Genomic DNA, 13696 nt, shown 5'->3' on the forward strand with positions numbered 1-13696 from the left:
CACTTACTTGCAAAATAGCACACAAATAGCACACAAAAGGGCGTACATCTGGCCCCTAGTGTCTTATTTTTATTTGCCTCACTCAACCAATGTATTCAATAACTCTGACGTGCAAGGAAGGCCCAAGAATTGGTGAGCAGGGTTTTCTGCAGATGAAGCGTTCTGGCACACCCATCTGTGTCATGCTGTATGTTACAATATTAAAGAAATTGACCACCTGAATTGCAGCTATACATGTATATAACTATGAAAAAAAGGCTCAAGGCGGAAGTATTTGGTCACCGAGTAGAGAGGGATTTCTATATAAGACGAAAATCAAGAATGATAAGGCATCAATATTACTATTTCCTCTACTTTACATTGGATTTTAATCACGTTGGGCCCGATTCACAGAACCAATCTGAGACAAAATCCTGAACTTACTACTTTTGGTATTCACAGAAGGCATTTAGTAGTAGTAAAGTTTGGATTTTGTCTTAAGTCTGTCTTAAGTCTGTCTTAAGTCTGTCTTAAGTCAAACTTAAGTTAAACTTAAGACAACATTCTAACTTTAGTACTACTAAATGCCTTCACTGAGAACCAAAAGTAATAAGTTTAGGATTTTGTCTCAGTTTAGTTCTGTGAATCGGGCCCAAAGAGTATAAAGATTAAGTGGACATGAAGCTTGTCTGTCTTCTTGTCCTCCTGTCTTTCAGTGAATTTTTTCTTGGTGCTGCCTGGTGCTGCCTGAATGTATCTGTGTCGATTTGAAATGTACATATGATTGTGTGTTTGTTTGTGTGTGTTTGTGTCTGTTTATGGACATTGGACTTACCAAAACTTGTCCTGGCATCTCTCTAACACTCTTTCATTCCAGCTATCAGCGAGGCCCAAATTACTGAAAACATTTGTCCACTTCCTTGATTTACGCCTCTTATTTTCCTGTCCTGTTTCCTTCTTGCCACCCGAAGATTGACTAGGGACCATCATCCCATTATGAGTAGAATTAATCTACTCACAAGGTGTCTCATTCATCCCCTTCCTGGTGATGGCTCTGTTCTAGTTTCTAGTCGAATAAAGCACTTTGAGGTGGACATTGAGCAGCAGTAGGTGGTATACAAGCAGTCAACATAATACTTGTCTGTTTGTGTGCGAGTATGCATTGTATTGTATTGCATTGTATTCCATTGTATGCAGTGTATTGGATTGCATTAAATTGTATTATATTGTATTTTATTGTATTGCATTGTACTGGTATTGCAATTTCCTACTTCTTGCGAGGCTCAAAGCGGGCCTGGCAATGTGATAGCATGTCAGGCGGTCTATGTGCATGGCTGCCTCTAAATTTGTATGCTAAGGTGGCTGTTTGTATATTGATGTGAGTAATTTAAGATGTGTGTAGGTATGTTGCGTTATTTGCATACCTGCATTTGGGGTGGTCATTCATGTCCATATGTATGTGCTGTTGTGGGCATCCTCTTAAAAACAATAATTCCAATTCTATTTACACTGACCATGGATGAGAATCACAAAAAGGCCCAAAGAAGAAAACATGAAATGCAGATAGAAAGTGAAAGATTTCAGTAGGTTTTAGCTAGTTACTAAATGAATCTTATTAATATCAATTAAAGTCTGGCACACCATTTCTTCTTCCGTTGTTAGTTGACTCTATAAAATAGTTATTTGATAGGTAAGTATGACCTGATGTAGTGGAAAACTACCCCAGAAATCACTGGATTGTTCAGCAATGCTGGATGGGTGATTATGATTGCGTGTAGAGAATAGGATTCTCCTTGTGGGTACTCTATGGGACAAGAGGACACTGGAAGTTCCCAAAGAGGAGTTATGCTTAAATACAATTCAGTAAAGTCCAAAGTGCATATATATTAATTAGTGTTAATGGTAAAATGCTTTATTATAATGAACACTAGTTATTTTTGATGAAATAGCACACATGGAGTGTGGAAACAAATTCCAGGTATGGGGCTGATGCAGTGCTTGACCATTCTGAAGAGAGTTATCGTTCTATTTGCAGCTCCGTTGATGGTGTTGCTATGGTACATGGCTTTAGCTGATTTGATGGATTTTCTGTGTGTTGCTCTGGGAACTTCAGTAGTGTGAGTTCTTCCATGTTCTTATTAGTCTAAGGATAGAGCATTTGTTGTTGAGGAGGCTTGTCTAGTACCAGCGTGCTGAAGTTATATTCAAGTATATCAGAATCAAGTACCAGGTATTACATCATTCTGTGCCTTACACACCACAGCATGCGACATACTTTCAGTCAACTTGGTCCTCTTTGAAATTCCAAAAACTAGACAGTTGGGTTTGGTGACAGGACCTTTTCAATTTCATCAAGAAGAGCATGGAGGCCTTTCCTCTGGACTTGTGGTCAGAATTATGTTTATAAAGGTATGAAAGGGGCTAAAAACTTGGTTACTCAATTAATGAACCTTGGGGCCTGATTTAGATCTTGGCGGGATTACCCCTGTCCTGCCGCAGTGGTTGTCCCAAGTACTCTGTCGAGCTGTCGGCAGTCTACCCGCCGTATTTAGATGTTGTGGCTAGGGACAGAAGACTGCAGCCACAGCGGTCTTCTCTGCTGGCTGACAGAACTTAACTGCCATCAGGCTGGTGGGATTGCGCCGCGTTGATTTACATGTTACCGTTGTGTTGGCGGTGTCCTGGCAGCGGTGTTCTGATGTAGTGAGGGTCATGGGGGTGTGGAGACAGGTAAGTACAATTTATTTATATGTCAACTCACATGTGTCATGTTTGCATTTTAATCAAATGTAGACAATGCAATATGCCCTTTTTTGTTACTTTTTGCATGCCATTCACACAACATACACACACTATTGAATACACACCCACAGACACCACTAGCACAACACCCCAAGCACCACAACAGCAAATATTTTTTGTGTCACTACAGATGTGCTCTATATATCTTGATTAGTGCGAAACTGAACACTACTGCATGACACCTAAGGGAAATATTGCATGTTAGAGCAACGCAGACATGCTACAGCAATGTTCAATACACAATACATAGGACAAATGTAAAAGTAGCTTGCCATGGCTCTCAGTGACAACAGAGTCGGTGCAGAAAAGGAGGGACCTGGATAATGGGGTACAAAATGGAAATGGAAGCGGGACACAAGAAAAAGGTAGGTTCTTACCTCATTTCCTTCAATTTCACCACCTTGAACTAGGAGGGATTCCTACTATATTTGCCATGGCAGAAAGACACATCACAATAAGGTCAGTGGGAATGTGGGCTGGTGTCTCACTGTGAGCCGATTCTGCCTATTGCACCATCGATACGGTTGGGGGGGACCGTGGCGGGCTTTCGTCTATGAACCCACCAACATCTAATAGGGCGGGTGGGAAGACTGCTGAAAAAGCAACGGTGGGACCCGATTAACCAAGATCTACCTCAGGCCCCTAGCTGTAGTTATGTTGATCTCGTTTGTGCATTTTCGTTAATTCTTGTCTGTTATTTTAAACTACTGTGAATAGAAGCACCAGGAAACACCCACGGATGAGCAGAACAGAAATAAAGCATACGTTAACGAAAAAGGTGCTGGGTTATAATGGGTAGATGCTGGGAGTATAAACACTCCTCACAGATTTTGGCTATATATCCCCACTATTATTATGAATAGCATATATTGTATTTATTTATATTACATTAATCAACCCACCGTTTGTTGGGGACATAGCTTGCACCTGGGATGATCGGCATGGTGTCTAAGATTCCAGTTGGGCTTCTCCTCTGCAAATTTGAAGGGTCAAAGAAAGGTCTATTTAGGGTCTTTATTATTCTTGGTGTGAGGTATTTTCTCTGCATGCCGTTTTCAAAGAGGTCAGCCCCTAAATGCAGTCCAACAGCAGCAGATGGTCCTATTCCTGCTGTAGTGAAAAGTGCACCGCTTTTAGCATATTTCCCATATATTTTACTGGAATAAACAGCTGCAGTAATGTCCTCAAAATGTTTGCATCTTTAATTAGAAATTAATCCATTACGACCCCCATTTTTGTTTTCACACTCGATTTTATGAAGTGTTTCATTATCTTATGAACGCTATCAGAGGTCAAAAATAAATGATATAGACTTCAAGACTAATATTTCACCGTGATTGGACCTGTGTGCACGTTATTGCAAATGTAAATGATTTTCTTTTCAGTTGTGTCATGTAATTCAAATGATGTTCTTAATTGCTCAATGATTTTCACGCTGTTCACTATATCTAGAGTTCGTTTGGTCCAGCCTTTACTGATCATGCTTTCATTGCGCAATTTAGGAGGTGTATTTATTAACTTTATCTGAAAAGATACCAGACCACTTTTTGGTACTAAGTCGTGGCACCTCCTATCTCGTCTGTGCATTGGTACATCCAATTGCTCCCTAAATCTCAGGAGAAATCAATAATTATTTACAACGCATTATCTGATACATTTCATAATATTAACGCAAATGCAGGTTCTAGGGGTGGAAAAACCAAAGAGAATGAAGAGTGAGCCCGCCGTCTCTGACTGCATTCTCCACCATTGCCATGCTGGATAAAGTTCTGGACAAAGTTAGATTCTTACATCAATTTATGGGAGCCATAAACAAGAATCTGCAACAGCTTGATCGCAGGTGGATAGGCAGGGAACATATAATCATTATCGTAGGCCAGAGAGTCATTGATGGTCAGAATAAGTCTATTAAAGTGACTAAGTCGAAGACTGATATTCATCTAGTTAGACGTATACAGGAAAATTAGAAATTGGGACCAAGTAATCAATTTGCAGCTATATGAATTAATATAGAGTTCAGTTTGTGATGATATCCCGGAATTTGTTTAGAAATGTATTTGCAATTTGAATGGGATCTCTAACTCAAATGAAATTAAATATTTAGAGAGATCACTGCATAGGAATAACATTTCTTTCTGTCTTAAAGCATGACAAACCCAAATGTATCATAACATGCCTTTTCCGGAATGCACATATTTGGTATGTGTTTATTACAGCAGCAAAAGAAAAAAAATAACCTAGTGGTGCACACTAGCTATATTTCTTAACATTTTTCCACTATTCAACTAAGGCACTCATATTTACACAGAACAGAAAATTACTGTATTTTGAATATCTACCTAAACCATGCAAAGGGGAAGATGTGGATACATAGGGGTAGATTTAAAAATATTTTCCGCAAAATTATTTTTTCTTAATTTACTTTCCAGTGCAATCCCTGAAAGTAACGCAAAGGACCACAATGCACTGTTTTGCGTTACTTAGAGCCAAGAGGGCATCACATGGGTGGGGAATGGGCATTCCATGCAACCACCCATGCATTTTGACACAATACCCGATCTACAAACAATAGTAGACAGGGTTTAGAGCCAACATTTAAAACCATTTGAAAGGAGGTGTTAAAACTGTGCAGCACTCATACAAATTAGGAAAAGTTTTAAAGTGTGTCTATGTAAAGTATTTTGTACTGGAAGGGTTGCCTTCCTATACAAAACCTATAATAGACTCAGGCACACACCCATGCACTATGGGACAAAGGTGTGTACTTGCCGTATGGCAGCTAAAATCTGCGCCGGCGCTAGGGAGAGGGGAGGAGAGAGCCATATCTTTCCTGCTCCCTCCCTGTCATGCAACGCAATGCAGCATTTTTGGCTGCTATGTTGTGTTCCGCTACTGTTTTAAAATCTGGGCCTTAGCATCCTAAAATGAATAGACTTTTTGGTATTGACGGCGCTTTTATGCTAATCAACTGCTCGAGTTTTACTTTCTCGATAGTATCAATGTGACAACATATTTGTTTCTGTGTTTTGTCTTCAGTTTTTTGCTCTGTCCCCCAAATTACTACTGTTGGTCTATTATATTTATAAACTACCTTCCAACCTATCCTATTCCTCTATTATTTAATTAAATGTTTCTTCTTTTTGCAATTTACCATGTTTATTTTAGCATGGTCCTAGGGTATTACTAAAATTGATAACATTTCTATATTTTACCTTTTTTCAATTTATATTAAGGTGTTCCTGTATCTATTTCATATGTTAGACCCATTTAATATTACTTTTTAGAATGCAAGGGGCTTAGGAAGTCTATTCATTATGCAACAAACATTCTGACCAATCAAACTAAGGGGCATATGTATAATGAAATGTCCAAGCTCAGAGCTGTGCCAAATTTAGCAGAGCTGCGCTCCTACATTTCCAAAACGTAGGAATGCGCTGTATTTACAACAATGAGAGGTGAAACCCAGAAACCGGTCCTAGGACGCTTGTTTCCAGTCCAGGGAGACCCTGGCCTGGCAGTTCGGGCTGGACTGTTCCCATTGGGTGCAGGTTCAAGACTGATTTGCATATGGCTGTGTCCAAACTGGAATGGCATGGTGAGCAAAAAAACGATGGATTTAGGCCCAGCTCTCTGTACTTGGGTGAATGTATGATATTCCTCTGCATTCTGTCCATCAATTGTTCTTTTTGCTTTTGTCAGTATGGCCAGACGTGGGTCCCGTGCTCTCCATGCCACTGGAGTCAAGCTATCCTGGCTGATGAGGGGTGAAACCCTGAATCCGGTCCTAGTATGCTTGCTTCCAGTTCATGGAGGACCTAGCCTGGCAGTTCGGGCTGGACTGTTCTCATTTGGTGCAGGGTCAAGACTGATTTGCATATGACTGGGTCCAAACTGGAATGGCATGGTGAGCAACAAAACAACGGATTTAGGCCCAGATCTCTATACTGGGGTGAATGTATGATATTGTTCTGCAGTCTGTCCATCAATTCTTCTTTTTGCATTTGTCACCCCGAGTGGGACGGGTATACCCAGACGTGGGTCACGTGCTCTCCATGCCACTACAGTCAAGCTATGAGGGGTGAAACCCCAAAACCGGTTCTAGGATACTTGTTTCCAGTCCAGGGAGGACCTGGCCTGACAGTTCGGGCTGGACTGTTCCCATTGGGTGCAGGGTCAAGACTGGTCCACACTGGAAAGGCATGGCAAGCAAAAAAAACGATGGATTTAGGCCCAGATCTGTGTACTGGGGTGAACGTATGATATTGTTCTGCATTCTGTCCATCAATTGTTCTTTTTGTATTTATCACCCCGAGTGGGACGCGTATGCCCAGACGTGGGTCCCGTGCTCTCCATGCCACTGGAATCAAGCTAGCCTGGCTGATGAGGGGTGAAACCCCGAAACCGGTCCCAGGATGCTTGCTTCTAGTCTAGGTAAGAGCTGGCTTGGCAGTTCAGGCTCTACTGTTCCCATGAGGCACAGAGCCAAGACTGATTTGCATATAGTTGGGCCTGTACTGGGGTGGTGAAGTGAGCTAAAGAACGATGATGGATTCAACGCAGATCTGTGACTGGGGGTGAGTGTCTGAAAAGTTTTAGCGCTCTATCCGTCATCTGTTTGTGTTTGACTAAATACGATTGCCTGATTGGAGCATTCAGTATTTATCACACCAAGTGAAATCAGACACTCTGGGTCACAGAATATATCAGGTACAGAAAAACAGCACTTATTATTAGCTAGTCCCATTAATGATGAGTATCATGTTGATTTTAGTACTAACTGCACCAAAATCAGCATGCCCCAGTCATTACAAATTATTTTCCCCATTAATTGTGACAGGTTTACCCTGACAATTTAACACAAGGTCCATACTTCTTATACCTGGTAAATACCAGATGTCAAGTCAAGTCAAAAAAACTTTATTTTGTCTATACCGCCATAAAAGCACAATACATATTACAATCCGTAAAATATAATTGATTATTCTTACAAAAGTGATGAAGTCGAGTAGAAATATTCAAAACATCAATTAATTAATAAAGAATAGTATAAAACATTCTTATTATAATATTGGCAGTCACCACCTAATCTACCCGACCCCCCAATAATGGCATACATAATTATCAGAATATTTCAGGTCACCTTAGTGGGAATTATAAAAGTATTAAAACCAGGTTTTTATTTATTTATTTTTTTAAATAAATTAAAAGAAAAACATTAAAATTGTTTTACCTAAACAAACATTTTATTACAATTCTCTAGATGGGGCTATATGGAACATAGGACAGTTACTTTATTAGCAAACAAGCAGCATCTAGATACGCCCCAGCTCTTTCCCCTTTAAGATACCTCCACGTATGCACCACATTGCAAATAGAAATTTTGAGGTAGCGACTACAAATAAAGGAAGTGTTTCATATTTAAGTAGTCTAAAGACCTCGACACAGTTTCTAAGCCCAAGGTTCCTACAAAGTTGGAGGATCCACTGCGTTCTGGGCCTAATATAAGCTGAAAAAAAGAGCGTTACATGGAGTTCTGTTTCTTCGGAGTCAGAGCAACCAGGGCAATCAGCCTTTGTTGCACCCTTCCATCTATTCGTAAATGCATGGAGCGGTAACGTGCCGTGCCGTGCCTAAATTGTAAATACAATTTTTTAGCCATGAACGGCTGGATGCTGTCCAGGGCCAATTCTAGTTTGTACTGCTGCTTAAGATCCAAAAACCTTGATGTCAGACAGCATGAATTCGTACTCTGGGTCAACAAGGCTAATTTGTGTTCTTTAAAAGCAAGGACTAGGGACTTTTTCAGGATACTGGGAAATGTCTCTTCCGGAGTAAGCCACATATTTGCCCACCTCATAGAGTGGCATAAATTCCTAACATAAGACAGCCATGGTAAGTTGGCTGCTCCCAGTATGGACATAACATCCCTCAATTCCTCCCTATAGCTGACCAACTCAGGTGTGCTCCATATGCGACGCCAAAAAAGGAGAGGACGCAGGGCAATTAAATCAGCAATAGGGCCAATACCCAAGTCCATCCTCAATGGGATTAGGGCGTACTTATTGGTAGTCCCAGCAACTGCCTAATAAAAGTATTCTCTGTAACCGACAGAGTATAAGATGGGCTAGGTCCCTAGAGTTCAGCTCCATATAAAGAGGCTCCCCTCGCTTGGATTTTATAGATTTCTGCCGGGGGACCAACCACTTTCTGGGTGAAGTTTTTGTAAACTTTCAATATACTACCCATTGACTGTGTTAAGTTCAGATTGGCCTTCTTAATTTGAGTCCCCCAATCCATCTTGTCATTAAGTGTAATACCCAGGTAGTCAAATATGGATACTCTCTCTAGAGACCTACCCTCCATTTGGGGATACGGACAATTGATAGTTTTGGCATGGAAAACCATATATTTAGTTTTCTGAAAATGTATCTCCAAATTCCTATTCCTGCAGAATGCACTAAACTCATCCAATACACGCTGCATACCCATTGATGATTTAGACAGGAGCAGCGTGTCATCAGCAAACATTAAGGCCGGTATTTTACTATTTTTTAGCCTTGGTGAGTCTTTATTTTTTACTGCCAAGAGAGTCTTGATTAAGCCATTTAAAAAGAGGGGAAAAAGGGTTGGCGCCAACACGCATCCCTGCCTTACTCCCTTCTCCACAGGAAAAGGAGCAGTGAATTCTCCTTTCTTACCGTATCTTACCCTCGCATAAGTGCCTTCATGTAGGTGCTTCAATAATTGGCAAAGGTAGACCGGTGCACCCATATCGTGGAGATGACCCCATAACTGGTCACGCCGAAACATATCAAAGGCGGACTCAAGGTCCACGAAGGTTAAATAAAGGCTACCCCCATCCAGAATGACTGTTTTCCAATGGATTAATTGCAATCTAAAAATCTGATCGATGGTTGAGGTTTTAGACCTAAATCCCGCTTGTAGAGGGGTTAAAACATTCATCTCGTCCATCCAAGATTGCAATCGCCCCAGGAGAACACGAGCAAATATCTTTTGTGAAACATCAATAAGGCTTATTGGCCGATAATTTGCTGGGTTTAGTGGGGAGCCTTTTTTAAAAATTGGGATAATTTCCGCACCAGCTCAAGTCGAAGGGAGTTCCATACCCTGAATGATAGTGTTGAATAATATCTGTAGATAAGGAATCCACACCACCTGTTCATTTCTGAACAGGTCACCAGGAATTCTGTCCAAACCCGGTGCCTTATTAGGAAGTAGTTTGCCCAGCGCCATATTAACTTCCAAAATTGTACAAAGTGGTGGGTCAATATTTCGGGGAATTTGATCTATGTCACTGACCCATGTGCTGCAGCTTCATCTAGAGGCATAGAATATAAAACTTTAAAATGTGATCTCTACACTTCTTCCGCCAAATTTGGTTCAATGGCTGAGTTGCCTTCTGAGTCAGTTTTAACCAAATTCTAAAAGCCTCTCATATCTCTAGTGTCCAAAGCCATCTTAATTGCTTCCCATTTTTCTTTCTCCCAAGCTGCTTTTGCTTCAGCAATGGTATTGTTATAGTGCGACCTGTCAATTCTGGTACGTATAGGGTCCTTGTTCTTAACCCCAAGTACTAGTGTACATTTTGCTTCCCTACACGCTTTATTAACCCCTTCAGTACCCATGACGAGATAATCTCATCATGGAGCGCGGTTGCGCTGTGCCCATGACGAGACTATCTCGTCATGAACCCCGCCCGCTAATGCAACGCCCGGCACAGGGCGGGGAAAGGGCGGGGCACTGAAGAGGTTAAACCAAGGGTGTTTAGGTTTAGGATCGCAATTGTTATTATTTCCATGATTATAAAAAAAATCTGCTAACTTTAAAAACATGTCCCGATGATTCATATTTACCATCAACAAGGATTCCTGGCCTTGATGATTTTCGGACACACAAAATGCAGTTTCTAAATAAGGAATAGATTGTGTGTACAAAGAGGCAATTTTTTCATTAGATTTAGCAAAACTCCCCCAACATACTCTTCTACCCCCTTCTATTGCTATTAGGTTTGGGGGAGGTTGAATTAACAGACCCTGATCTCTCATGAGTTCGGGGCAGTCTATCACAAGTACCAGTGGATTGTGGTCATTTTCACATCGTGGATAGACCACAAAATCCTTGATTCTAGACCAATTCCCAACATCTACATATTTTTAAAGTTAGCAGAGTTTTTTTATAATCATTGAAATAATAACAATTACGATCCTAAACCTAAACACCCTTGGTTTAATAAAGCGTGTAGGGAAGCAAAACGTACACTAGTACTTGGGGTTAAGATCAAGGACCCTATACGTACCAGAATTGACAGGTCGCACTATAAAAATACCATTGCTGAAGCAAAATACCAGATGTGATAATGTCCACGCAAATCATAATTCTGATAGACGCTTCAAATAGGGTCAGCATTTTCCAGCCCAGCCATGTTCGGGCCCATAAAGACTTCGAAGTGACTATTTTTATAAAGTATATCCTGAAGGGTAATAATCAATCCAATAATCAATTGCAATACTTTATTAGGTTTCAACCGAACCAAAAAAAAGTGATTACACAATTACAGTGAAAAATCCATATTGTAGCAATAAAACCATAAATGCTTGCTGAGTTGCAACAATAGAATCAATTTCATACAATCACATTTAAAAAATATATACAGCAATACGACCTAAACATAAAAGCAGATTTGTTTGTCATTTAAAATTCTCCCCCTACCTTGTAACTCAGCAATAGAGTACCAATGAATGAGATAGTTAACAAATAAAAACAATAAAAATAGGCAACTAATAAGACAATCTGGCAAAATCTAATTTGCCCAACTTGTAAAAAAAACCAGCTACAGAATTACATAAAGCAGTTGTATAAAATTGCTGAAGATAAACAAGTGCTACTCTTCATTGCTCAAAATGGAAATGCTATACTACTGGGAAGATCAACTCACCCCTAGGTTTTATAAAAAAACTGCAAAAGAAGCAAAAATATAAAGTACTTTGTTGAGAAGTTACCATAAGGACAGGGCGAGAGAGACCATCCCATTCCATCTGGTTCAGTAAAAACAAATAAGCGATGCACATTATTCAAATGGAATCTAGTTAATAAAAACTATGATCCATGTTTGTGACTATTGTAATATAGGGTTGAATGCCTGGCTGAATAAGTAAAATCACAGACACATTTGCTTTGTTTAAAAATACTACAGTGTCTCTCTCCTTCCTAGAATGATCAAGAAAGTATGTGCCAAATGTGTAAATAAACCATTTTGCGATTCCCTAATTGTGAATCCTTGCGATTCGCAATTAGGAAATCGCAAAACGGCATGTATGAAAGTGTGTTGAACACTTTCTGCGATTCCTAATTGGTCTCAAATGACCCACCTCATGAATATTAATGCGGTGGGTTGCAATTTGCGACCCATTAAGGATCGCAAAGATCCCAGGCATGGTGGCTTGCTGAGATACAATAGACTCCATGTCTGTGATTGCTTTTTGTAAAGCAGCCCGTTTTCCTTAAAGGAAAACAGGATTCTTTATAGAAAAGGAAAAGTTTTCCTCTCATTTTCTAAGAGCAGGCAATGGTTTGTCGGACAACTGCCTACATTAACAAAGGGGAAGGGGTCCCTTGGGGACCCCTTCCTGTTTGCGAATGGATTACCACCAATTTGAAGTTGGTAAAATGCAAATGTTTTGCGGCCACATTCACAGTCCCAAAACATTCATACATACCATTCCAAATTAGAATTTGGAAGGAACGTCCTAAACCCACCTCTTTCAAATACCGAATCGCAAACCCATTTTGCGATTCGGTAACAGGTTACCGAAATTGCAAAATAGGGTTTCATACATTTCAAAAAAAATGTTTGCGTTCGCAAACTGGCTGATTCTGAGAATCTGCCTGTTTGCTAATGCAAAATTGCTTGTCACATGTGGCCCTTTGTTTTTAAATCTCTTTTGCTCACACCGGTAATTGCTTCTGGATCTAGGAGGTTATTGCTTTTGACGATTTTCCCTAGCAAATTCCTAATATATTTCAGCCAGGGAATTTTGTCCACCCAAGCAGGCCAAGGCCAAGTGTAAGGCCAAGCAGTCCTGAATGATTAATCTGTTCAGAGAAGCGTTCGGCTTAGTCCATACTGCTCGCTACAAAAGAAAGAGTGCAAGATGGATCCTATCCTCAATGTACGGGGTGCAGTGTTCTTCATGGCAGATAAAGTGAGCACAACTGGAAAACGGGGGGCTGCCAGCATCCATCTCAAGCATTTTTTTTCTATGTGTTGGAGACATTTCATGTCTGCCCATCCCCACAGTCCTGCCCCATAGGTTACACGCGCTACACATTTACAGTTATATATTGAAGACATAACAGTGGTTTGAAACCTAGCTTTTTCTTGAATCTAAAAACTGCGTAAACGTTTCTTTTGAATGACATGCTGCTTTCTATCATCAGTGATTTCCAATTATTGTGGCAATTAATAAAAGACCCAGATAGGAAAATGCATTGGTATTAGCCATCGTATTTCCTTTTAGGAAATGTCAACTTATCTTTTTCTTAGCTACCGCTGGAAGATTGTCCTTGATTCACACTCAGCCCAAAGTCCTCCATAAACAAAATAAAGTGATAAAGCAGCGACTATAGGGCCTTTCCCATGCAGGCCTCAAGACTGCTTCATTTGCATACTGAAGGATTGGCAAGTGAAGAGACCTAGCCTGAATGATATCACCAGCTTTATTCACCAAGTATTCCCCTATGTTAATAATTTATTAAGAGAATAAAAACAGGGCCAGAATTCAGCCCGGCCTTGCCTCTTTTTCCACATTGAATAACTCAGTTTACTCCCCTTTACTTCTGTATGTCATCTGTAAACACATATTCGTCAAGAGATCCCTTAGTTTACTATGGTTGA

The sequence above is a fragment of the Triturus cristatus genome, chromosome 8, assembly GCF_964204655.1.
Source record: "Triturus cristatus chromosome 8, aTriCri1.1, whole genome shotgun sequence".
NCBI classification, from domain to species: Eukaryota; Metazoa; Chordata; class Amphibia; order Caudata; family Salamandridae; genus Triturus; species Triturus cristatus.